Source organism: Mus caroli, unplaced genomic scaffold, assembly GCF_978045245.1.
Source record: "Mus caroli unplaced genomic scaffold, Mus_caroli_1 scaffold_14, whole genome shotgun sequence".
Taxonomy (NCBI): Eukaryota; Metazoa; Chordata; class Mammalia; order Rodentia; family Muridae; genus Mus; species Mus caroli.
In genome coordinates, this window is record NW_028227269.1 from 109,221,191 (window position 1) to 109,245,811 (window position 24,621).

At 45.2% G+C, this 24,621-nt stretch overlaps 1 protein-coding gene across 5 annotated transcripts in view; it reads left to right on the top strand.

Moving 5' to 3' along the window:
* Traf3 (TNF receptor associated factor 3) overlaps window positions 1-24,621 on the top strand; it is a 102,628-nt gene that overhangs the window by 23,046 nt on the left and 54,961 nt on the right. Inside the window, exon 1 of one of the 5 annotated variants that reach the window (XM_085830690.1) lies at window positions 1,547-1,919. The exons of the other annotated variants lie outside the window; for them this stretch is intronic. The gene's annotated coding sequence lies outside the window, so the exon portion shown is untranslated. Of the gene's footprint in view, window positions 1-1,546; window positions 1,920-24,621 lie in introns of those variants that run through there. 5 annotated transcript variants of the gene reach the window in all.

Consider the following 24,621-nt stretch of genomic DNA (forward strand, 5'->3'; position numbering starts at 1 on the left):
GCCCCTGTGGGTGGTGCTGTGGTTGAAGGTGTAGCTGTTGGAGACCCGTCTGTCACCTTTGTGATTCCAGCCAGTGTTGCCTGTGCTGGAATCTGGGTCTTCAGTCTTGTTTTCCTGTGTCTGTCAGCCTCAAAGGCCATGGCCAGCCACGTGGCTGGTGTGTTTAGTGTCTTCATCCTTAGCAGTGAAAAGGCCAGTTCATGTGTTCTCTCCCACAGCCTCTTCCTTCAGACTCATTCTCCAGAAGGATTGTCAGCATCTCTGATGTACTGTCTCACTGGGATGCTGTGTGTCTGTCTGTGCGTGTTCACTTCCATCAGAGGCTAGATCAGCTGGTGTCTTTAGTTGTTCTATTAACACACTGTGGGCTGGCCAAGAACTCTCTAGGTAACAGACTGGTTTTGAACTCATGACCCACCTGCCAAGTGCTCATCTCTTGTCTTTAAGGGACACTTACGTTTTACCTGATCCCTATCTTCATAGTTCGAATTATTTAAAAGATCATTTGAGGGGTAGGGGACGTACCTCAGTTGGTACTGTGTTTGCCTAGTGTGCATAGAGTCCTGGATTCTATCCCCAACACTGCATATATTGAATGTAGTGACCCAGACCAATAATTCCGGCACTCAGGAGATGGAGGCAGGGGATTAGAAGTTTAATAATTCCTCGGCTACTTAGCAAGGTTGAGGCCAGCCTGGGCTACATAAGAACCTGTCTCAAAAACAAAGAAGCAAACAAACAAAACCCCACAGTCCATGCTCGGCTCCACTTACGTGGTCTGAAATCTCATTAGTGCCAGTGTGAGAAACCTTGTTCTAGAAATTATTCAAGGACATCCTTTCTTGCTTTTGTTAAATGTGTGACTCAGGGCTAATGTGTGTGTTTATTTTGAGACAGGGCCTCACTGCGTATGTAGCCCTGTCTGACCTGCAACTCATAGAGATCAGCCTGCCTCTGTGTCTTGAGTGCTGGGTTAAAAGTGTGTGCCATTATGCCTGGCCCAGGTTTAATGTTTTTGTGAGGTGAAGTGTTTCTGATAGAAAATTCTATCTTCAGTCATTAAGTGACTTCAGCATTAAAAATGTTTTTTCACATAGCAGGACTGGAGTCAGGGTGTGTGTTAAAACTGGTGGGGGTGAGGTGGAGGCTGGAGAGATGGGTTAGAAAGAGGTTCAGGGACACAAACCACTCTTGTAGGAGAACAACTGCCTCTCACTCTTAGCTCTAGGGGGCCCAACTTCTCTGGCTTCCACAGGTCCCTGCACTCATGTGTACATTCCTACCTGCAGAGACACATATGTTTATGCATATATGTGATAAAAATAAAATAAAGCTAGCAGAGGGAACAGGCAGTTAGAGCACCTGGGATAGAAGGCCAGATGTCTGTTACATTCACCTGGATATTTTCTTCCACGACTCTAGTCTACGGCAAAACTTAGATTAGTAAGCTGGGAATTTTTGAGTAGGTGCTATTAGAAAGATAATAAATTTCCAGCTGTGGTTCAAGTTCCCCAAGTGTGTTTTGAGCTTGTGCCCTCTGGGTTCTGCTATTGGTCCTGAGTGTTTATTGGCCTGCTGCTGGAGCACTGAGTATGTACTAGGCTCTGCCCTAAGTACAGTGTGTTCAGGAAGCCGTGCGGGCAGCTAGCTTGTTGCCACAGACAGAAGCCTACTAGCTCACTCCAGGACAGTGGCGGGGATTGGCAGGGTTGTGACAGACTGAACAGAGCTCCTCACACAGTTGATCTGTCAGCTAACGAGACCAGTAGAGGAGTGATTTTTGTTGTTTTCCATTTTATTTTATGTGTGTAGGTATTTTGCTTGCTTGTGCATCTGTGTACCCCATGCAGTGCCTCCAGAAGCCAGAAGAAAGCAACAAGATTCCCTGGGGCTGAAGATACAGACGGTCGTGAGCTACGGTATATATTGAATTGAATACAGTGGGGATTGAATTTGGAGCTCTGGAAGAGCAGCCAGTGCTGTAACCACCCAGCCATCTGTCCATCCCCAGAGGGAACTGTTTCACTGGAAAGTTACAGAGGGAGTGACTGGGCCAACTGAGACTACCTGGGTGTTCCATGATCGTTCCCTAGAATTCTGGTCACAACCAGTTGCTTCTGTCCACAGCCAGAAGGGCATTCCTCACTGACCCCTCCTCTTCCTGCCTGTTTGGTCCCTAGGGGCTGTATTGAATCCTGCTGTCACCCATCCGGTCCCTCAGTTCCCACGAGCCCTTTTGTCATGCTGGTGCTCTTCCCTCTCCCCAGGGCCACCTCATGGTCGACATGTGCTGTGCCCTACTACCCTGACACCATTTCCATTCTCTTAGATGCCAGCCTGCTGTGCTCCTGGCTCATCCTTCCTGTGGTGGGCCTGCCCCTGCACTCAGGCCTCCTGATCTGTTTGCTGCAGGGGCCTTCACTCTTCCCTCAGCACACTTGTGCGTCCATCTGCCTTACCTGTCGTCCTTTCCATCAGGATAGCGGGATGATTTACAGGGACCCGCCTTCCTTCCCGCAGAGTTGGGACTTTTGCATAGGGGATTTCTCTGTCATCTGTTTTTTTTTTTTCTTCCCCCTTTGGAATAAAAAGGGTGAGGAGTGATGAGGGGCAGGGACAGTGACTGCACCTCCTGGGAATTCTTTGATCCCAAAGCTGTCCTGTAGTTCTCCCTGTCTTCAGATGGGGAGTTGTACGATGTTAGAAGCTTTGAAGTTACCTTTCATCACCAACAAGGAAATGGAAAACTCAAGGCATTGTATTGCCATAATTACTCCAGCATACACACTGTGGACAGTAAAGTTGGGGTGCCGCACTTGTGTCATAGCTCAATGCTTGGTCTCCTTATGTGGGAGGTCAGGTGTCTGTCTGTTTACAGTGCTGTTTGTCTGGCTCCGTGTTGTGGATGGGCAAAGAGTCACTTCGTTTCTGTCCCCTCTGGCAGGCTGTGCTGTAGCATTATCAAATTTGAGAAGGAAGACAAGACCCTGGTGTCAGGAATCCTGAGGGGCTTCAGAGAGAAGAGACTGTGAGGCACTTCAGATGATTTGTGGGTGACAGATTGAGCTGAGGCTGGTCTTGGGTGGACACATATTTCATGAAAAAGGAGCTGGAGATAACGGAGATGATTTTCCTGCTGGGGAACTACACGTTCTGCATGTAATGACTGGCCGCTGTTTATACAGAAACTCTAGTCCTTGTCTTAATTTTTGTTTTTCTCAACAAGGTTTCTTGTATCCTTGGCCATTCTGCCCCTGTAGCTGAAGTTACTTTTGAACACATAGTTCTCTGCCTCCATTTTGCAAGTTAAGATTACAGGGTGTTCCACCACACCCAGTTTTGATCCTAGGTTTTTGGTTTGTTTGTTTGTTTGTTTGGTGGTGCTGGGGACTGACCCTCAGGCCTCGAGCATTCTAAGCAAGCACTCTACCACTGAGCTATGTCTCCAGCTATGAGACTGAGGTATGTCTCTAGCCTTCATTTTTAAAAAAGTCTGTGTCATTTAGAAACTGTATACTAAGTGTGGATGATTTTATGATTCAAATTTTAAAAAATTATTATTTTATGTATATACATACAAATGTGTGCCTACGTGCATGTCTTAGTACCTTGTGTATGCCTGCTAACTGTGGAGGCCAGAAGAGGGTGTCCGGTCTCCTGAAACTAGAGTTACAGTCGGTGGGGAGCCACCAGGTAGGTGTTAGGAGTTAAAGCTAGGCCCCCAGACAGATGAGGATTGTTTTTAAGACAGGTTTTCTCTGTGTGTCATCTGGCCCTTTCTTTTCTTTCAAATTCATGGCCTCTTTCTTTAACTGTTACATATGTGTATACGTGTGCGTATGTTTTCCTAGGTACACAGTATAACCTGTTTGGTGTGTATAATGTTACTTACATGCGTGCCTGTCCAAGGCTGACCATTTGGCATTGCAGAATCAATTACTGTGCCTTTCCCCAGGCAAGACCACGTTGCCTGTCTTCAGCTCTTGTCACTTGCCTATAGTGCTTTGTCTACGGTTGAGGCCAGAGGTCTTTCTTAATAATGTGGTTGGTTATGTAATGGTTGTGTCATGGTTTCTTGACTAAGTTCTATATGGTTGGACATGTTAGGTTGTTTCCAGTTTTCTCTACTTGACATAGTGCTGTGGTCTTCAGCACTCCTGTGACAGCTGCCAGGACACTGAATGATGTCCTCCTGTTTGTGTGCTGTTCTGCGGCATGCAGTCTCCTTCTTGCTTTAGAAGGAGCGAATGTTTTCATTTTTAACAGTAAAACTATTTTTAAAATAAGGCTTTGCATAGAGTCACTAAACATATATGCATCCCCATGAGAGTTGGGATCAATTTGGTATGTTCAAATTCTGGTCGTCTTGAAGTTGGTGTTTCAGGGAGGGAGGGAAGGAATGAGCAGCCAACAGCGAGTCTGTTAGAATAAAGAGCGAGAAGAGGAGGCAGACTCATGATGAGACTGTGAGCAGGGGCCGGCTCTCTTGCTGTATTTGCCAGGGCTCTGAGTGAATGGCATCCAAGTTAGGACTGGGTGAGAAAAGGGCAGGGGAGCCTTGTGCAGACCTGAGAGCAGAAAGCTTCAGGCACAAGGAGCAGGAAGTATGAGGACTGGAGCGAGAGAGGGAGAGGACAGGAGTGAGATGCTTGGCTTGGTGCTTGCTTGGCTCTGGTTTTGAGGCTGGAGCATGTGAGAAAGGAGTGCCTTCTGGGCTGAGCAGTTGTGTAGTACTGTTTATTCGACCAGGGATGCTGGAGACAGATGGGAGGAGGGAGAGGACACTGAGTTCAGGGTTTGACTGGCTAAGTTTGAAGAGCCTTTTGGGTGGAGATCATTGGTGATGGGGAAATAGGGGCTGGAACAAGGGGGAGAGGAGGAGGTGGCAAGGAGCAAGTAGAGCGAGCGGAAGGCGTGCTCTCTGTCTGCAGCTGTGAGGGGAAGGATAAGAATGGCAGGGGGAAGGCTTTCAGTTCATTGTAAACTCTGTGAATTTTTAATAAAGAACCTAGGGATTCATGTTAATTGAGTTGCTTCAGTGCTTCCCCTGAGGGTCTCCTCTCCTGTGCCGTGGGGGCTTTGTTGGAAAAGTTTGAGAAGTCGCTTCATTACTGTAGTCTGTTGTGTTAGTAAACCTCACCCTGGTGAGCGTTTAACCTTAAAGAGTCTGGGACTCACTTACCCATTTTGTTATCCCTAATAGAGGTTTTGCAGCTGCTCCAAATATCCCTCCAATTGTGCATCTTAATAGTTGCTTGGCAAGCCATTCCATTCTGCACGGGAGGGTCTACACGGCCTGCTGCAGTGGCCTTAGAGATGCCCACAGCCCTCCCAGGTAAGGACGTGGAGGGAGTGGGTCCTGCCTAGGCTGCAGGGCTCATGGCTCCCCATGGACAGTTTCCCGTGTTCTCATGTGTAATAGAGACACTGCTGCTCTAGTTCTGGCAGGGGCTCTGGCGAGCCAAGCACAGAGTTCTTAGCTACAATTTGCAATAGCTAATAGTCAGCAGTGATTAAAAGTTGTTCGCATAGCTTGATTTTCTTTTCTTTCCTTTTTTTTTCTTTTTCTTTTTCTTTTTTTTTTCTTTTTTTTTTTTTTTCCGAGACAGGGTTTCTCTGTGTAGTCCTGGCTGTCCTGGAACTCACTCTGTAGACCAGGCTGTCCTCGAACTCAGAAATCCACCTGCCTCTGCCTCCCAAGTGCTGGGATTAAAGGCACGTGCCACCACCGCCCGGCTTGATTTATTTCTTTTTTTCTATACAGTTAATATGAGTAATTTTCCTGGCCATTGAAGTCTAGCCTGACATGATATTACATGCCTATAACCCCAGCACTTAAGAAGTTGAGGCAGGAGGATTTACAATTTAAGACCAGCCTGAATTATATAATGAGACCTTCTCTTAAAATCCTTCAGCCTTTATAGTGGAAAGTGCTAGCTGGGTGGTAGTGATGCACGCCTTTAATCCCAGCACTCAGAAGGCAGAGGCAGAAAGATCTCCAAGTTCGAGGATAGCCTGGTCTACAGAACAAGTTTCAGGACAGTCAGGGCACAGAGAAACCCTGCCTTGAAAAACCAAAAAGCAAGCAAGCAAGCAAGCAAGCAAGCAAGCAAGCAGAGGACAGGTTGAGCTAGCCACAGAAGTTATAGCCTTGAACCAAGCCATCGAGAGAGCAGAGCTCTGGCTGTGTTCCTTTTCCTTTTTGAGAAAGGTTCTCACGTAGCAGAGGCTGCTCTGGAGCTCCGGATCCCCCTGCCTCTACCTCCCTCCTCCCTGGGAAGGAGTGCAGTGACTTACTGCCACAAAACTTTGTCCTTCCTCCTTTTGAAAGATAACATGACAAAGGCTTGGAGGAGGCTTCGTTAATGATTAGTCCATACATGCATGGCTATTTCAAGTCATCGTTTACTTCTATGCTGCTTAATCAGGTCTCAATGCTGACTGAAATTTTGTGTCCTGAGACTGTCTCCCCCAGCCCCCTGGGACCTACCATGACCCTACACCTTGCTTCAGCTTTTTAAAGCTTGTGTAGAATGCATCTGGAATGTTTCCCTTAGCATAATATTCGTGAGGTCCATTCATGGCCGTGTTAAGAGTAATGCACGTTGGCAGTTGCTAAAAGAATAGATCTTGAATATTTATACAAAAAAGGAAGAAAGACAGAAAGAAAAGAAAAGAAAAGAAAAGAAAAGAAAAGAAAAGAAAAGAAAAAAGGCGGATGAAGTGGTGGGTATGCTAATCTCTTCATAGTGAGAACATATATACCAAGACATTGTTTGAACCCATAAATGTACACAGTTTTCATTGGCAGTTAAAAATTAATTTAAAAACTCTAGTTGGCAGAATGCATGCCTGTAGTCTCAGCATGCAAGAGGAAAGAGGAGGATTCCAAGTTCCGACCTGGCCTATATAGTGAGACTCTGTCTCTTTCCCCCCAAATTGTAACTGACCGCCATCTCCCACACTTAGCTTTTCCATGGGCCTCAAGGTGGGATATCCTGGACTCTCTAGAGGTGTGTCCTGCCATAGCACACCTTTAGTCCACTGCAGTCCCTGCTCCTCACAGTTGTCTGGCAGCCTGTAGAGGCCTTCCGAGCCTCCCTCTGCCTGTTCCTCCCTGGTGGTTTATCAGCTCCTTGCTCCCTTACGAGCCATAGCTGGGCTTGCTGGGTGAGACAAGTGCAGCCTCTCCATTGAGGGTCTCTCCAGCTAGGCAGGGATATACCCAACGCATCCCAGGTACACGCACACATTTGCCAACCTGGACTGCTACTGCTTCCTGGCCAGTAACATGCGTGTTGTTCATTTGCATCTCTAGTGTATCCTATCTCAGCCAGAGCTTATCCTGCTCTATTCAGTGCTCTAGAACCACAGTCCTTTATCTGCAATTCTTAGGAATAGGTAACCTAAGATTTTGAAATTTTCACATTTCTGAAGAAAGTTAGTGAATGTAGCATGTACGGTAGAATATCCTAGGTAATATCTTGTCATCAAATAGATACACAGAATTAAAAAGTAGTTTCCCTACAGAGTTCCCCTTTATTGTACATTCTGTCTTTAAGCAATGCTGCCAGGATAAGGAGGTGCCACTGTGACTTTATGGCTAATACTTGCAAACAGTTTATTCAGCTGCATTACACGAGTCTTGATGGACGTGGTAGATAACTGCAGTCTGAGCATTTGTGAGGTGGAGGAGGAGGGTTAGAGTTCAAGGCCATTCTCTGCAAACCTGGGGTATAGAAGATCCCGTCTCCAAACCAGTAAGTGTTTAAGAAGGGAGCAGGAACTGAGTCCCCGTCTTAGGTTTTACAGTCATCCCTTCCTGGGAACTCACTTCCAAGGTACGAGTGATGGGATTGGCTGTACATCTGCTGCAGGTCGTTACCCTCTGACTTTTTGAACACACAGTAGGTCGTCGTGTAATGTAAAAAGTACCTATGTGTTACACATGTGGCTTTTAAACAGAACAGAAATTCCAGGTTTGTGATTGCTTAAATATCTGCTTTCATTGGTATTGAAAAACGGTAAGTATAGTATATGGGAATGCTGAGTAGGTACAGTGTCACAGGAGGTGCCACAGAGAAGAAGGGCTTTTGCAGTGAAGTACCTTGGGAAGGCGCTACTGAAACTTCACATGAGATCACAGTCTTGGAAAAATCATGTTACCATTTTGATGTTCACTAGCCAGGCCTTGTGGTACACATCTATAACCCTTGTGCTGTGAGGCTGAGGCAGGAGGATGGTGAGTTTGTGGCTGTCCTTAGCTATGTAGTGAGACCCTCTCCCAGAAGCAGGAGACAGACTCTGAAGCGATCTCGAGGTTTTGCTTTGCCTGGCTGAAGGGACAGCTAGCAACATAGTTAGTGTCTACGTTTAAATCATCTATGTTGCCAACAGCAGATTTAAAAATATGAATTCACTAATTATAAGTATAGCCACAAAAAGAATTTGGTCTAGGGATCAAAAAGTGTGTCTATCTGAAGTAGGGTGTTTTTTGTTTTTTGTTTTTTTCCCCTCTTCTTGATTTTGGTTTCGTTAACAGAGAGGTATCTCTATACCTGTAATTTCTGGTAACTTAGTGAGAACACCCTGAACTTTCAGGTCACAATAAATTTTCCCATTATGTAAAATATTTCACATAGTAGGTGACACGTTGTGAGTGGGTGTGACTCTGCCAGAAACACACGATGATGATGATGATGACGATGATTGGGCCAGGTACAGAATTACACTCAAGTTACCAGCTAGCTGTCTGGTTGGTTGTTTTGTTTTATTTTTAAGATTTAGTTATTTCGGGCTGGTGAGATGGCTCAGTGGTTAAGAGCTCCAACTGCTCTTCCAAAAGTCCTGAGTTCAAATCCCAGCAACCACATGGTGGCTCACAACCATCCGTAACAAAAATCTGATACCCTCTTCTGGAGTGTCTGAAGACAGCTACAGTGTGCACACATATAATAAATAAATTAATAAATAAATCTTAAAAAAAAGAATTGAGAAACCATCAGCTAAAAGCCAAGCTCAAAGTCAACTAGTGTGACAAGACACCCAGGCTCTAAAAATAAATAAAATAAGATAAAAAGATTTAGTTATTTCATCTGTTTACTTAACTTTATGTGTATGAGTGTATTGCCTGAATCTGTGTATGTACTTTGGATCTCCTGGAACTGGTGTTAAAATGGCTGGAGTCACAGTGTGCATGCTGGGATTCAAACCTGAGCCCCTGGAAGAACAGCCAGTGCTTTTAACAACTGAGCCATTTCTGCGGCTCTCAGTTTTGTCTTTTGTTGGTGTTTAGATTTATTTATTTATTTATTTTTATGTATGTATGAGTGTACTGTAGTTGTCTTCAGACACACCAGAAGAGGCCATTGGATCCTATTACAGAACTACAGATGGTTACGAGTTAACCGTGTGGTTGTTGGGAATCGAACTCAGGACCTCTGGAGGAGCAGTCAGTGCTCTTAACCACTGAGCTGCCTCTCCAGCCCCCAGTTTTGCTTTTTGAAGAAGAGCCTCTTGTAGCCCAGGCTTATTTCATTCTCCTTTCTGAGTATTGCTATGATTATAGACATAAATCAGTGAATGAATGCTTTTCTCTCCTCTCCTCTCTACCCCCCCTTCTTCTTTCCTCTCTACCCCCCCCTTCTCTTTCTTTTTCTTTCTTTTTCTTTTCTTGTTTTTCTTTTCTTGGAGACAGGGTTTCTCTGGGTAGCCTTGCCTGTCTTGGAACTCATTCTGAAGACCAGGCTGGCCTTGAACTCACAGAGATCCACCTGCCTCTACCTCCCAAGTGCTGGGATTAAAGGTGTGGACAGTCACCACCTAGTGTTTTTAAGCTTAAAAAAAAAAGATTTATTTTTATTCTTTATGTTTTGCTTGCATGCGTGTGGTACTACATTGACTGCCAGATGGGCGTGAGCTCCTGTGAATGCCAGGATCTGAACCCAGATCTTCTGAAGGGAACTGAACCCAGATCCCCTGAAAGCTCTTGTCCACCCAGCCGTCTCTCTAACCCCTTAACCACCCAGCCGTTTCTCTAACCCCTTAACCACCCAGCCGTCTCTCTAACCCCTTAATCATTTTTTAAATTATCTAAGTGAAATCTCTAGGGATGTTTTATAATGTCAAATTCACATAAATGCGCACTAATAATAGCTAATTTGCCTGAGTTAAGAGTATTAATTTCAGGGTGGCTATTTAGTGAAGGGTGGATCTTATTCTGATCATTCCAAGGCCTCTCATTGGTCGAAACCAAGTTAGATTTGGAAAAATGACTGATTTTAACAGTTGTATTTTATAACCATTGTGCCCAGTGTTTTGAGACAGCTTGTCCTTTTAGGGGCCTTACAACACATTGTCAGCTGGAAGTCACATCATTTCCGTGGGGTTGACGGTGTATGTCTCAGTCCTTTCTGGGACAAGGAGTCTGGAGTTACTCTAGTTGTGGCTGTTTGAAAGGAGTGGCACCGGAGTGTGTAGAGCAGAGGAGCTGGCGCTGTTCTCCTGACGAGAGTCATGCCACATCCTAGCTGAAGGGAAGGTGCGCTGCTTGAGCAGTGCACACGTGGGAAGCTATGTCCTTACTGGAGTCCTGTGTAGAGCAGAGGCAGCAGGAAGCAGCCACCACAGACTGCACCAGCACCAGCACTGGGGGCAGGCTGTGTCCACTGCCAGCTTCTTTCCATTCCTGTCTGTTGTACGCTGACCAGCTGTTGGCTCCACCTCTGTAGGTGCTCTCAGGAGGCTCAGGAGGCTTGATCTAAGACATGGACTTGATCTAGTCCATTCAGATCGGAGCACAGGGCCTGACTGTGTTGGGCTTCAGGGACTGGCCAGATGAGTGGAGAAGTTGAGCCGTTGTGCTGCAGCTGCCTGTAGCTGGTGGGATTGAGACAACCTCAGAGCACAGGCCTTGATCCCCAACTTGAAAGGAAGAGCTCTACTGGACTTCAGTGGGGAGAGCCCAGAGTGGCACCTAAATTTGCCCAGCTGCCTCTGATGAAAGCATCTCTGAGGGTTTAACTACTCCAGTGAGTCTCTAAAGCACTGTGGTGACAAAAGACATTTCCTCCTGCTGTCCCTCTGCTCATTTCCTACTCGCTGTGAGGTTTTCCAGGTCAGTCAGGAATTTACTAGTGAGTCAAATCAACAGTCATGCATCCCAAAAGGGTGGAGGATGTTCGCAGAATGCCGGTGGTTGAAGGGGGGAAGAGCCTAGCGTGCTCACACAGCTTCCACACGCTATGATTGTGGTCCCGGGACCTCAGTTCTGTCATAGGTCATTGCTGACCAGGTGTCACTATGTGGCGGGACTGTATTCATTATTCATATCTTGCCTGGAAAAAGAGATACAGAGCAGGAAGATTAGAAAATGTTCTTCCCAGGCAGTGGTGGCACACACCTTTTATCCAAGCACTTGAGAGGCAGATCTCTGAGTTTGAGGCTAGCCTGGTTTGCAGTGTGAGTTCCAGGACAGCTGGTACACAGAGAAAGCCTATCTCAAAAAACTAACAAGAAAAATAAAGCCGGGCAGTGGTGGCACATGCCAGCACTTGGGAGGTTGAGGCAGGCAGGTTTCTGAGTTCGAGGCTAGCCTGGTCTACAGAGTGAGTTCCAGGACAGTCAGGGCTACACAGGGAAACCCTGTCTCAAAAAAACAAAAGCAAACAAAACAAAACAAAGAAAGAAAAAGAAAAAATTTTAAAAAACTTTTCGTAAGGCCAGTGTCCTCCCTCCTAGTTAGTGTCAGCAAACCTTGTAGGTATCCATTAAAGCAGGAGATGGCTGGTTAGCAAATGACCTGTGACAGCCAGGGCCTGGGCTCCTGGCCCAGCTTCCACTTGGACTATAATTTAGGGCCGTTGTGCCTCAGTTTTTCTACCTGTGAGGAGAGGATGATACTAGAGGCTACCTCATAGGGAGTCATTGGATTCTGTGAGTGAGACTGATAGTGTCTTCTGTGAATGGCAGCCACAGCATGGTGCAGTCTACATGGAACTACATGTCACAGCACAGTGTGATGACCCTTTGGGATGACAGAAGGGCCTTGCTGCTGGGCATGGGAAAGGAGCTTCTGAAATTTTCCTGGTTAGAGCACAGTTAGGTAGACAAGAGAGGTGAAGAGGGACTGTTTTCATGGTTGCCCGCAGGAGTGTGTGGCAGTGGCCAGCATAGCTTCAGTTTGCTCATTCATTCACCTCAACCCACTGCCAGTTCAAGTCATATTGGGCCACAGGTACACAGAGGAACACAGTTCATCTGAGCAGCAGCCACTGCAGACAGAAACTCCTTCCAGGGGTCAGAATCACCAAAAGCTAGCAGCCTGCTGGGGGCAGTAGAGAGGATTGTGCTGCTGCTGCTGCCTGTGTTCACACTCTGGCCCTGCCACTTGATCCTCATGAGCCTTGCACAGGTATAAGCCTCAGATACCAGAGGCTTTGATACCTGTCAGCTGTGGGTGCACATAGCTGCTCAGGGGTACTGTGAGTTTACACGAGTGTGGTGGTTTGAATGCAAATGGCCCCCATAGCCTAACAGGGTGTGGCACTACTAGGAGGTGTGGCGTCATTGGAGTAGGTGTGGCTTTGTTGGAGGAAGGGTGTCACTGGGGCTGGTGGGCTTTGAGGTCTCAGATGCTCAAGCCAGGCCCTGGGTCCCACCCTTTCTCCTGTCAACTGATTGGGATGTAGAACTCTCAGCTATCTCTTCAGCACCATGTCTGTCTGTGTGCCACCATGCTTCTTGCCATGATGAAGTGTAAGCCAGCCCCAATTAAATGTTTTTCTTATAAAAAGAGTTGTCGTGGGCTGGAGAGATGGCTCAGTGGTTAAGAGCACTGACTGGGGCTGGTGAGATGGCTCAGTGGTTAAGAGCACCCGACTGCTCTTCTGAAGGTCCAGAGTTCAAATCCCAGCAACCACATGGTGGCTCACAACCATCCGCAATGAGATCTGGCGCCCTCTTCTGGAGTGTCTGAAGACAGCTACAGTGTACTTACATATAATAAATAAATAAATCTTAAAAAAAAAAATACTCTTTCTTTAAAAAAAAAAAAAAAAAGAGCACTGACTGTTCTTCCAGAGTTCAGTTCCCAGCAACCACATGGTGACTCACAACCATCTGTAATGGGATCTGATACCCTCTTCTGGTGTGCCTGAAGACAGCTACAGTGTACTCATAAACATAAATAAATAAATCTTTAAAAAAAATAGAGTTGCTGTAGTCACGCTGTTTCTTCCCAGCAATAGAAACCCTAACGAAACCCAAGGCCTCAGGCCCCAGCAGTACAGTGGACCTCATGAGCTCTTGCTGAGGTCCGTTTTACTACACAGGGACATACAGCTGTCTTGACTGTGCGTCCCAGCCAGCCCATTCCTCCAGTTTCATCGTAGATCCTTCCTAGAGGACCTTGTCCTGACCTGTGTTTGGATCTGCAGAATAGCTCCTGTCCTCCCTGACCACAGCACTTGTCCTCGTGATAACCTGCTCTCCAGTTGCAGTCCTACTGGGTGCCTGTAGCCACTGTCGTGGTAAACTGTCACCCGCAGCCCCTTTCCATGTAGTACATAGCGTTCACCAGATGAGTCAATGAGTGAACAAACTAATGCAAAGTGAAAGTCACCTAGAACACCGCTACTGTTGGTGACATCCATGGCATGGCCAGTGGTTTAACATTTCAGGTCCTCTGACCACGTCGTGGTGTTTACTATTCTGGGTGACCAAGGGAAAGCTACCTGTACAGGAGCTAGGCGTGCTTGGTGTGTTGGCTTTTTTTTTTTTTTTTTTTTTGTACTGAAAGCTGTGAAGCTGCGGTTCATTCTCAGAGCCTCTCAGCAGGGACTTAGAAGCTGACATTTTGATAGCAGATGTGCGCAGTGCTCACAGGCAGCTTGAGTATTAAAGACTGTGTGTCACTATGCACATTTCACCCATTTCAGCATTGTGACCTGGCTCACTCACTTGTCCCAGCAACACCCCAGCATAAACCACAAACCAGGTAGCCTTTAGGGAATGGGTCAGAAATCCAGAAATACCTCTAGAAGTTTGTAACATTTCTTAAAGATCCTTAAAAAAAAAAAAACAAAAAACCAAAAACCTTGTGGCTCCAAAGGCTGCTGCCTCTGCTGAGGAGTCTGTCTCCAGCGCCTTTGCTTCCGAGGCTGGTAGCTTTCAGAAAGACTGCAATGCAGCGCTTAGCAAAGCCCTGTTAATATGGAAGCCGCCCGCTCCCCTTCAGGCTGCTGCTGCTGCCGCCTGTGAGCTGCAGGAGGAGATGGTGGGTCTAACATGCCCTAGGACCTGCAGTTCTGTGATTCTGTGGATGCCTTGGCTAGCACAGGCTTGTCCTGCAGCAGCTGAGTTTCTGGTGCAGTGGGCTTTCCTCGGAATGAGAAACTGAAGATGCTTTTGCAGTTTGTGCCTGATAATTTGGTTTTCATCTATGAGTTCAGATGGTGGGTTATACAAAGGTAAGGGGCTTTCACAGTCATGAATTTTTATATTTAAAGTATTTATGAATATCCCAAGTCAAAGTAAATAATTGTGATTTGAGTAGATCTCTACTGTATCTAAAATAAAACTTTGTGTCTTATTAATGACAGTTTTGACATTTGAAGGATTGTCTTATTTATCATGGACTAATATCCTCTAATGAATTACTCACGATGTTCTTTGAGAAGGGGTGGCTTTTACTTTGGCTTTCTAGTAAACAAGCTTGACTCTCAGAGATGTAGGTATGGATTATAATATGTTTGTTTTTTTAAACAATAATTTCATTGATCTGGCGTAGGATATCTCACCAGCCATATATGAGAGATGATAAAGTCTCGTTCCCTGAGTTCTTCTTTTTCCTCGGATGAAAATCCTCAGATGAGCATTTTCTCAAGTGCGGATGGAGCTCTGTGCTCTGTGCACTGAGCACTGCCTTCAGCTGTGCCTCTTTGTTTATCTAAGAAGGGGGCTAGATTCTAACTCAGATTGGTTTTGCTATAGGTTGGTGACCCCAAAATATATCAAATGCATCATGGTTGGTAATTTTATATGTCCGACACCAAGAAATATAATGTCAGGGTTACCATGGCAACTGCATGTGTTCTGAAAAGCTTGTGAATGGGCTCGGAACCTTCTGGCATTTTAACTGAGATTTTCCAGCTGAGAGTCTGAATACATGATCAGTGTAAATAAATTCAGCTTTCTGTGGAGAAGACATCCTGTTTCCGGAGTTGACTGCCCTGCTCAGTTCTTTCTCTTGTAACATCTACCTTGCCTCTTGGTTCCCAGTCACAGGCTATGTGAAAGCTTGTTTTCAGCCTCAGGTTGGGGAGCCATCTGACCACAGTTACAAAAGGACCATGTAGAATGGATCCATTGCCGGATAGTCCCCTCACCCCAAACTGTACTTGTAGCTTCATGTCCTACTGTGGTGTGGTGTTCTGGTGGAGCTTGCTGTCCATCTGAAGAACTTCTTTCTAGAAGTTTCCAGCTCCAGAGAGCCTGACTTGCTGTTTGGTTGGTTTGGGGAAGGAGGTCCTAGTGAGCAAGCTTATGTGAATTATAATGGAGGACCAATTGGCTTTATGATCAAAGGGTTGTTGGCAGCATTTATAGCCAGTTCATTCCCCAAGCTGAGCATGGTACATACACCTTTGCTCTTAGTACTCAGCACTCATGAGGCAGAGGTGGCAGATCTCTGGGAGTTCAAGGCCAGCCTGGTCTGTGTGTTGAGTTCCATGCCAGGCATAGCTGGAAAGAACTATCAAACAACAAAAAGCAAAACAAACAAGCAGTCCTCCTTGTATATTCAAACAACCTTGAAGTCCCTTTGGAGACAAGGTCTTGCTTTAAAGCCCTAGTGTGCTTGAACTTACTATGTTTACCTGTTTGGTGTAGAACTCAGAATTATATGGTATAACTGTTAATTTGATAGTAAGCTAGTCTTTGAACCACCCACTAGTGGGTATATTGCAGTGGCTTACCTCTGGGCCTCATTTGGGATATTTGGGATCTTTGACTGATTCTGTTCTTTAATTTTAGATGAGAAAACTGAGGCCCAAAGAAGCTATGTCCTTGGTTAGGGTCCCAGAGTAGGTTGGTTTGAAAAAGAGTAGGTGCTCCTGCTCCTGGATGTCTGCTCCCTGAGGCTCACGCCCTGACAGAATCTGCTCTCAGCTCATACTTCTGTTTGCCTTTTGTCAGAAGCGGGTCTTTCATAATCTCAGCTCTAACTTAGAGAACTCTTCAATTTAAATTTTAAAAACTTTTTTCTACATTTTTTTCTTTCTTTCATCATTTAATAATTTCTGCTCAGTATGCTGATACTGATACATCCGTGGGGAGGACATGACCTCTGCCCTGTGTGCCCCTTGCTGTGATGAGAGAGCTCGTGGCTGTCCACATGAGTTCTGGATCGAGGGGCTGAGGAGATGGCGCAGCTGATAAAGTACTCACCATGCGAGCATCAAGACCCAGGCTTAAAAGCAGTGCTAAGGCTGGGGTGGACGTAGGGCTGTCTACCAAGTCCCCAGCTCGGGTTGTCAGCGACCTTGTCTGAAACTCGGAGGTGGAGGAAGGCGTCCATTGTCAGTCTCCTGCCACCACAGCACACACTCTCACACTGATGAAGGCAGAGCGACATAATGATAGCAGTCCTGATCTATTTCATGAAGTAAGGGGTCGTACTCTCAGAAGTTGAAATGCGAATTGATTTTCCAGCCAGATTGTGCTTGACCTTGGTTTTTAATTTTCTGGTGTTTAAAAATTAAGATTTCAGAGGGCTGGAGAGATGCCTTGGTGGTTAAGAGCACTGGGTGCTCTTGTAGAGGACCGGCGTTCAGTTCCCCATCCACATGGCCCCTCATAACCATTTGTAACTTCTGTTCCAGGGAATCCAGTGCACTTCATGGGTACCACCAGCCTTATATGTTTTATATGTGGTACATGTACATATACATACATATACATGCAGGCAAAATACTCATACACATAAAATATTCTCTAAAAAATTAAGATTTTTATTGTAGGTCACATAAGGTGATGAATTGTATTTTTTTCTCTTAATCTTTTTTTTTAAAGATGTATTTATTTTATTTATATGAGTACACTGTAGCTGTCTTCAGACACACCAGAAGGTGGCATCAGATCCCATTACAGATGGTCGTGAGCCACCATGTGGTTGCTGAGAATTGAACTCAGGACCTCTGGAAGAGCAGTCAGTGCTCTTAACCACAGCCATCTCTCCAGCCCCTCAATCTTCATTCTTTTTCTTCCTTCCTGTCTTCTTTTCTTTTCCTTTCTTTTCTTTCTTTTAATTTTTTTGTTTTTAAATTAAAGACAGGGTCTCTCTATGTAGCTCTGATCATCCCTGGTCATCCTAGAACTCATTGTGTAGACCGGGCTGGTCTTAAACTCACAGAATGCTTGCCTTCCAGTGCTGGGATTAAAGGTGTGCATCATCACACCTGGTTTCCTCCTCCTCCTTAAACAAACAAACAAATAAAATTATTTTCTTTGTATGAGTGTCACTTGTAGACATGAGTACATGTCTGGACTCACAGAGACCAGAAGTGCAGGATCCTCTGGAACTGGAGTTGTGGATTGTTGTAAGCTACCCTGAAGGTGCTAGCTACCTAGTCCTGATCCCCTGGAAGATCAGCAGATGTTCTTAATCACTGAGTCATGTGCCTTTAGCCTTCCTTTCTTTCTCAGCTGCTGCCTTTATTCACCGAGCCCATCTCACTGGCCCAAAGGGTATTACTAACATAATTTATATAGCATAGACTGCCTTGTTAATACATGGTATTCAGTGTTGGTGTGTCCAAAATCCTTTTTAATTTTAGAACACTTTAGTCAACCTAAAGCTATAGACTCTTAATTTATTCAGCAGACAAATTAAGAGTGAAAAACCAGCATCATGACTCATTATGTTGAACTGTGGTCCTGTGTGCCTTGCCCTGTAAGCAGAACTTCAAACTGAAGAGTGCAGGTGGCAGCCGAGCTGTGGTGTCCATGACTGCTGGCCTTCAGAAGCACTTTAGGTAAATAAGAATTTCTGTTGAAGCTCTGGCAAGAGGCTGTAAACTAGATTTTTGAGGAGGGGGAAGTCAATTTTGATAGGACAGAGGTCACATTTCAGGCAGAAGGACATCCGTGGCAGATCATCCTGCTGGGTGAGAATAGACTACAGGGTTTGAAGCATTGCTTGAGTTCACGTGTACAATAAGCCTACACACTTTTCCTTTGTCTTGTCCTACGTGTCCTGTGTTCCCTTATTCCCACACATGCCTGGTTAAAAGACCACACCATAGGCAGAAGGGAAGGCATGGCCCAAAGAGGAAAGGGCTGGTCCTAGCCTGGATCATCAGGTCAGCACCATCATCTATGTGTCTGCCTTTGTGAGACTGGTCCTAAGATTAGAGGCATAGTTTACACTAATAATAACTCCAATATCAAAACCTTAAGATTAGTCTTTTGTTTAGAGAAAGAAAATACAGTAATCAAAGTAAAGTTTCTTGACTTGTAAAAAATGTAAGATGAGAACCAAACATGGTCGCATACACCTTTGATCCCAGTATTCAGGAGGCAGAGCCAGGTAGATCTCTGTGAGTTTGAGGCAAGCTTGGCCTATCTAGTGGGTTCCAGGCCAGCTAGGACTACATGGTAATACTTTGTCTCAAAATAAATAAATAAATAAATAAATAAATAAGAGGGGAAGCCAGTGTAATGATGCACTGCCCTCACGAGACAGACAGAGGGAGTGGGAGGCCAGCCTCCTGTGGAGTGAGTTCCGGGGCAGCCAGGGCTACACAGCGAGACCCTGTCTAGAAGAAACAAACAACCAGAGAGAAGAAGGTGATATCTAACAGGGAATCCCAGTTTTCTTGTTCAGATAAGCCTTACCTCTGTTACAGAATGATGTCTCACAAGCAGATCTATGGATTAAACCTCTCTGAAAGTGCCTAGACCCGCAGGTTAGGAGCATGTCCTATTTGTGTACTCCTAGCTGGTAGCCCGAGTTCTGCATTCTGCGTTCTGCTACAGAATGTCTGTTTTCCAAGGACACAGCTGACATCCCGTAACAAAAGATGGGCTCATAAGAGGAAGCACAGGGACTTGACTTGGGGCCAACAAGATGGCTTAACTGGTGCGCTTGCTGCCAAACCTGACAACCTGAGTTTGATTCCTGAAACTGTATGGAGAAAAAGAATTGAGTCACATGGGTTGTCCTCTGGAGTTCATATATACATAGTGGCACATGGTATGCACACATGAACACAAACCTCTTAAATGCTTCCATAAGAAAGGGCAAAAAATAATTTCTCCCCCTCAAGACTCTCTGTGTAGCTCAGGCTGTCCTAGAACTTGCTCTATAGACCAGGCTGGCCTGGAACTCACAGAGATCCTCCTGCCTCTGCCTCTCAAGTGGCAAGGACCAAAGGTGTATGTCATCACCAACCAGGCTTTGCCACATTTTTCAAATACTTGGGGTTTTTTTTTATATAGTTTTATGTGCTGTAGAGAGACTTCCTAGATGAAGCCTCGGGCCGAGCACTGTGGTTTACTCCTCTAATACCAGCACTAGGGAAGCCGAGACAAGAGGATGTACTATTGTTTCCTACTTTCAAATGCTCATCTAAAATTCTGTTGCAATATTAACTTAGAACAAGTTTTAAATACATGACTTCTTTAAGAACACCTTTAATCCCAGTGTCCCAGGACAGTCAGGGCTACAGAGAGTGGGACCCGGTCTCAGGAAACAGGCACCTGCTACGTGCTGCCGCTCTCTAGCACCGATGAGTTGACATACTGTCCTGAGCCAACATTGGGTTGCTCCATCATTGCCACCGCAAAGAAGGTGGTCCAAACATCAGACTCTACCATGCCAAGGTTTCCCTGGCAGCTGCAGACTTAACAGGTCTGTGTGCAGAATATTCGACATTAGCTCCAGTCGACTGAACTGTCTTCTTATACAAATCTCTTTAGCCCCCAGAAAGGCTGCTCTTTTTTGTAGTCACATTTTTCAGAGGTTTCTCAAAGCGTTTTCCAGGAACCAGTGAATATTCAAGAGAACTAAATTTGAAGTCTGCACAGGAAGCTTTGCTCCAACACGTGCGCTGCAGTGTAATCTAGTCAGTCTCTACCGCCTACCCCTCGGACTTCTTATGGATTTCTGTTTCACAAGGTTTAACCTTTCTTTTTCCTTCCTTTCTTTTCTCTTTAGATAGAGTTTCTATGTAACGCTGGCTGTACTGGAACTATGTAGACCAGGCTGGCCTTGAACTTAGAAATCTGCCTGCCTCTGTCTCCCTGAGTGCTAGGATTAAAGGCTGAAACATACAATAAAACAACATACCCCCCCCCCAAAAAAAAAACAGTAAAAAAAATCTGTATCTTACTTTAATAAAGATAATTTAAAAATGCCATTTAATATCTAGAAGGTATTTGACATAGATGTTTCATTTTGAGTGTGGCAAGGTGAGGGATGTCCTTCCTTTCTTCTCTTCTATGGAGGTAGGTGTGGGGAGAAATGGGGAGGGAGGTCTGTGTGTCTTCTTTGTCACCCTCTGCTTTATTCCCTGGAGACAGGGGCTCCCATTGGGCCTAAAACTGCATTTTGGCCAGCCTGGGTGGCCTGGAATCTCTAGAGCTTGCCAGTGATAAGGAGTGGGTTACCAGCATGCACTGCTTTTTATGTGGATACTGGAGATGCAAACTCGGATTTTAATGCTACCATAGCAAGCACTATCCCACTGAGCCATCTCCCCAGCCCTAAGAAGTATCCTTTCTAAGCTCAAGAGTGCAACCTCCCAATTCACCCAGTCATTTAGGAAGCACTATGTACATGTCCTGCGTGCGCGCGCGCACACACACACACACACACACACACACACACTGGTATAAAACACAAGCTTCATGAAATGAGATATTCAGTACTTTTTAAGCATTTACTTTGTCTTGTACTTGTGTATATTATTTTCAGATCTAGTAAAGAAAATGGTTTCTTTCTATATATTCTTTAGACTGTGGCTCCTTTGGGAGATCTTACCTATGGCTCTGTGTGCAGTTACTGCTCTGTGTACTTTGTCTCCCTTTAGTTCTCATGTTCTCATGCCCTGGAAACTGGGCAGTCCCTCTTCTTAGCCTGTTGGTAAGTGAATGCAGGGTCTCAACCTCATCTTCATAGTGTCCCCAACATGGACAGACACATGGACAGGTAGACACAGTAGGGTGCTGTGAGGTCTGTGTTACCCTTTGTAAGAGTTTCTCAGTTTTTAGGTTCCACCAAGAAATCCTTTTTCCGTGACCATCTTTGCTAGATTTTCAAGCCATCGATTACTTCTATTTTCTTTCTCCTTCTTGGAATAAATGACTTTTTATGTCCTAAGTGGGTCCTTCCTTGTTAGTTTGCATTTGCATTCAAATACGGAGTTTAAGAGGATGAGGTCATTTTTAAAAACTAGTAAAACCTGCCCCAGAGCTTTTACATTCTGACTTATAGGCAGTCCTCTTAAATTTTGTTTTCTACTAAGTGCTAGACCAGGCAAAAGTGTTAACATTCAGAATTAGTAGGCTGAGTTTCCTGCTGGTGTCTGACTTGCTTGCCAGCCTGCATGTGAAAGGTGGGACTGGCCATGGCCACAGCTCCTTCTGTGCCTCTGACTTCCAGGCAAGCCTGTCGTACTGACTTGCTTAACAGCTGTCTAACCGATCTCCAACCTTTATCCCCCAGACTTTTACAGCAACATTTATTAATGTAGCTATTTAATTTATATAAGGAATGTTGACTGAATATTTGGAAACTTCTTTTATACTGTGCATTAGAAACGAAAGAAATGATATAAGAAATATGTGGGAACTGAGTGAGAGTCCCCTGGCTCTTATGTGACTTTTGCCTACTTTTTACGTTAATTCAGTGGAATTAGGAGTTGGGGCTGTTTGGGAAACAAGATGGCTCATTTCAGAAGTATAGTTATTCTGTAAAACCAAGACAGTAAACTTGCCAGCCTTTGGCTTATAATTGAACTGACGTGCTTGGAGACTGGGTACCAAGACCTTGGAGTAAGTTGACTTGATGTCAGTGCTCGGATAGCTGCTTGGTGTTCCTCAGAGACTAATGTAAATGATCACCTCTGGGGGTCTGGATGAGAATGGCCCCCACAGGCTCAAAATATTTGAATGCTTAGTCACCAGGGAATGGCACATGTGAAAGGATTAGAAAAATTCCTTGTTGAAGGAAGTGTGTCACTGGGGGTGGGCCTTGAGGTTTCAAAAGCACACACCAGACCCAGTGTCTCACCTTGCCTTCTGTGTCTGTCTCTGTCTGTCTTTCTTTCTCTTTCTGTCTACTGGTCAGGGTATAGCTCTCAACTACTTCTCCAGCACCATGCTGCCTGCCATTCGAGCTGCTCAACTCCCCACCATGATCGTAATGTAAGCAAGCCACCAGTTGTTTTTTTGGGTTTTGTTTGTTTTGTTTTCCAAGACTGGCTTTCTCTGTGTAGCTCTGGCTGTCCTGAAACTCTCTTTGTAGACCAGGCTGGCCTTGAACTCACAGAGATCCATCTGCCTCTGCTTCCCGAGTGCTGGGATTAAAGGTGTGTAACACCCCTGCCCAACTAGTTATATGCTTTTAAGAGTTGCATAGTCACGCTGTCTCGTCACGGCAACGGAACAGTGACTAAGATGTCACCTAAGCCCCACCTGACTGCATTTTGCTTTATTTGCAGATGTGCTTTGTGTGTGTATGTCTCATGGCTGTAGGACAGTTTTAATTCTCTTAGTACTAGCCTGTCTACAAAGTGCTTTTTCTTTAAGCTAATTTATATGCATTTGGTAGTTGTCTTTGATAGGGTGAGAGCATGTACATACATATGCAGCCATTGGCTGCAAATAATGGGAGCATTCTCTCTTTCCCAGACATCACTAAGGAAAAAACAATTGTTAATTCCTGTTGGCATTGGTCTTGATCCTGCTTCATGGAAAAGTTATTCCTGGAACCTTCTGTGTGCTCTAGGATAGGAATAACAGGACTAGATCTCTGGCAGGGCCAGGGGAGGCAAATAGCATAGAATTTATGGGGACATGTAGCATTAGCAATTAAAATTAATAATATTTTAATGTAATACTTAAAAAAGCAAATTAAATGATATCTGTTAGCAAACAAAATTTTAGGTAAAGGTGATATTAGTATTGATTGTTTTTCTCACATAGCACTGTGACTGGTGCTATTTATGAAATGTTGTTCTGCTCTTCTTCAGGGCCCTCCCATTCATGTTCATCTTCTCTGTCACTGTACCTTTTACATAGTCCTTACACTTTGTGCTGGAGGTGAGTCTTGACTTCACGCAGATCTAGAACAGACCATGTTAAACAACTTAGAAACCGGCAGACTGTGAAACAATAGCGTTTAGATATTTGTACAAGGTAGATTCGGGCTATGTCCTCTGAAACAGGGAAACCAGGAGAACGGGCTGACTGGCACACAGCTCTTCCCTGAGCAGGCACGGTATGGTTCTCTCTGTAAAGAGCATCGAGCAACTACAGACATGCTGGCTTGTCTCAGTCCTGCCTTAACCATTCTACCATCACATGTGCTTCTTCTGAAAGCAAGAATGTAATGACCAAGTGTAGATTTGTTCTGACAAAGCTTCATAATAAAAGTAGCAGCAAGGTGCATTTGACCTTCAAGAATCTTTTACTGAATTCAGAGGCAGTCTCCACACTTCAGGTAAAGGGGAGAACAGCTAGCAGCCACCAGCCTCCCTCTCATGTTGCAAAGCTGAGCACAGTTGGGGAGGGGAGCTGCTTAGAGCTGCAGGAGTCTGCACAGTGACCCTGAAGTCTGGATTGTCACATACACAGAGACAAACCTCAGAGCCAGAGAAAGCCACCACAAAGAACAGACTGTCACATAGGGTTGGGAATAACTGTCTTCCAACCACAGTGGTGTCAGTTAAATCCTTTGACAATTGCCTTTTCACTGTTAGCAGGAAAGAAGAACTTTTCACCCTGGGCAAGGGTAGCCAGCTCACAAGGGTATAACCTGGCAGGTTTGCTTTAGCTCAAAGTTGCTTCAGGTTTTCTCTAGCTAAGTCTGTGTAACTTATCTATATTCAAAGAATGAAACCCAGGATCTTAAAAAAGGTAAGTAAGGGCTGGGGTCTGGGGCACAGTGGAGGAGGAGAGTGCTTAGTGTAGACAGGGCTCTGAGTTTGATTCCTGCCACCACAGAAACACTCAACAAAAGCGAAACAAGAGCTTTATTTTTTAGAGAGAGTAGCGAGTTTTCATGGTTCTGGGTCAAGGAGCATAGCTCAATAGTAAAGTGCTTGCCTGGTGTGCCTGAGGCCCTGTGTTCAGTCTCCAGCACTTGTGGGGAAAGGATAGCACAGCACAGCCCAGTAAGCATCCAGTGGGCTCTGGAGAGGCGGCTCCTGGCTGAGAGCAGTGCTGTTCTCTAAGAGGACTGACAGGAGACAGTCACTCGCACTTAATTAAGTCAGGCAGTTCACAAGCACCTGTAGCTCTAGCTCCAGGGATCCAGTGTTCTTTTCTGGCCTCCCTGTCTGCCTGTACACATATACATAAGGCAGATCATGCACACACATAAAATAAGAGAATTGGTTT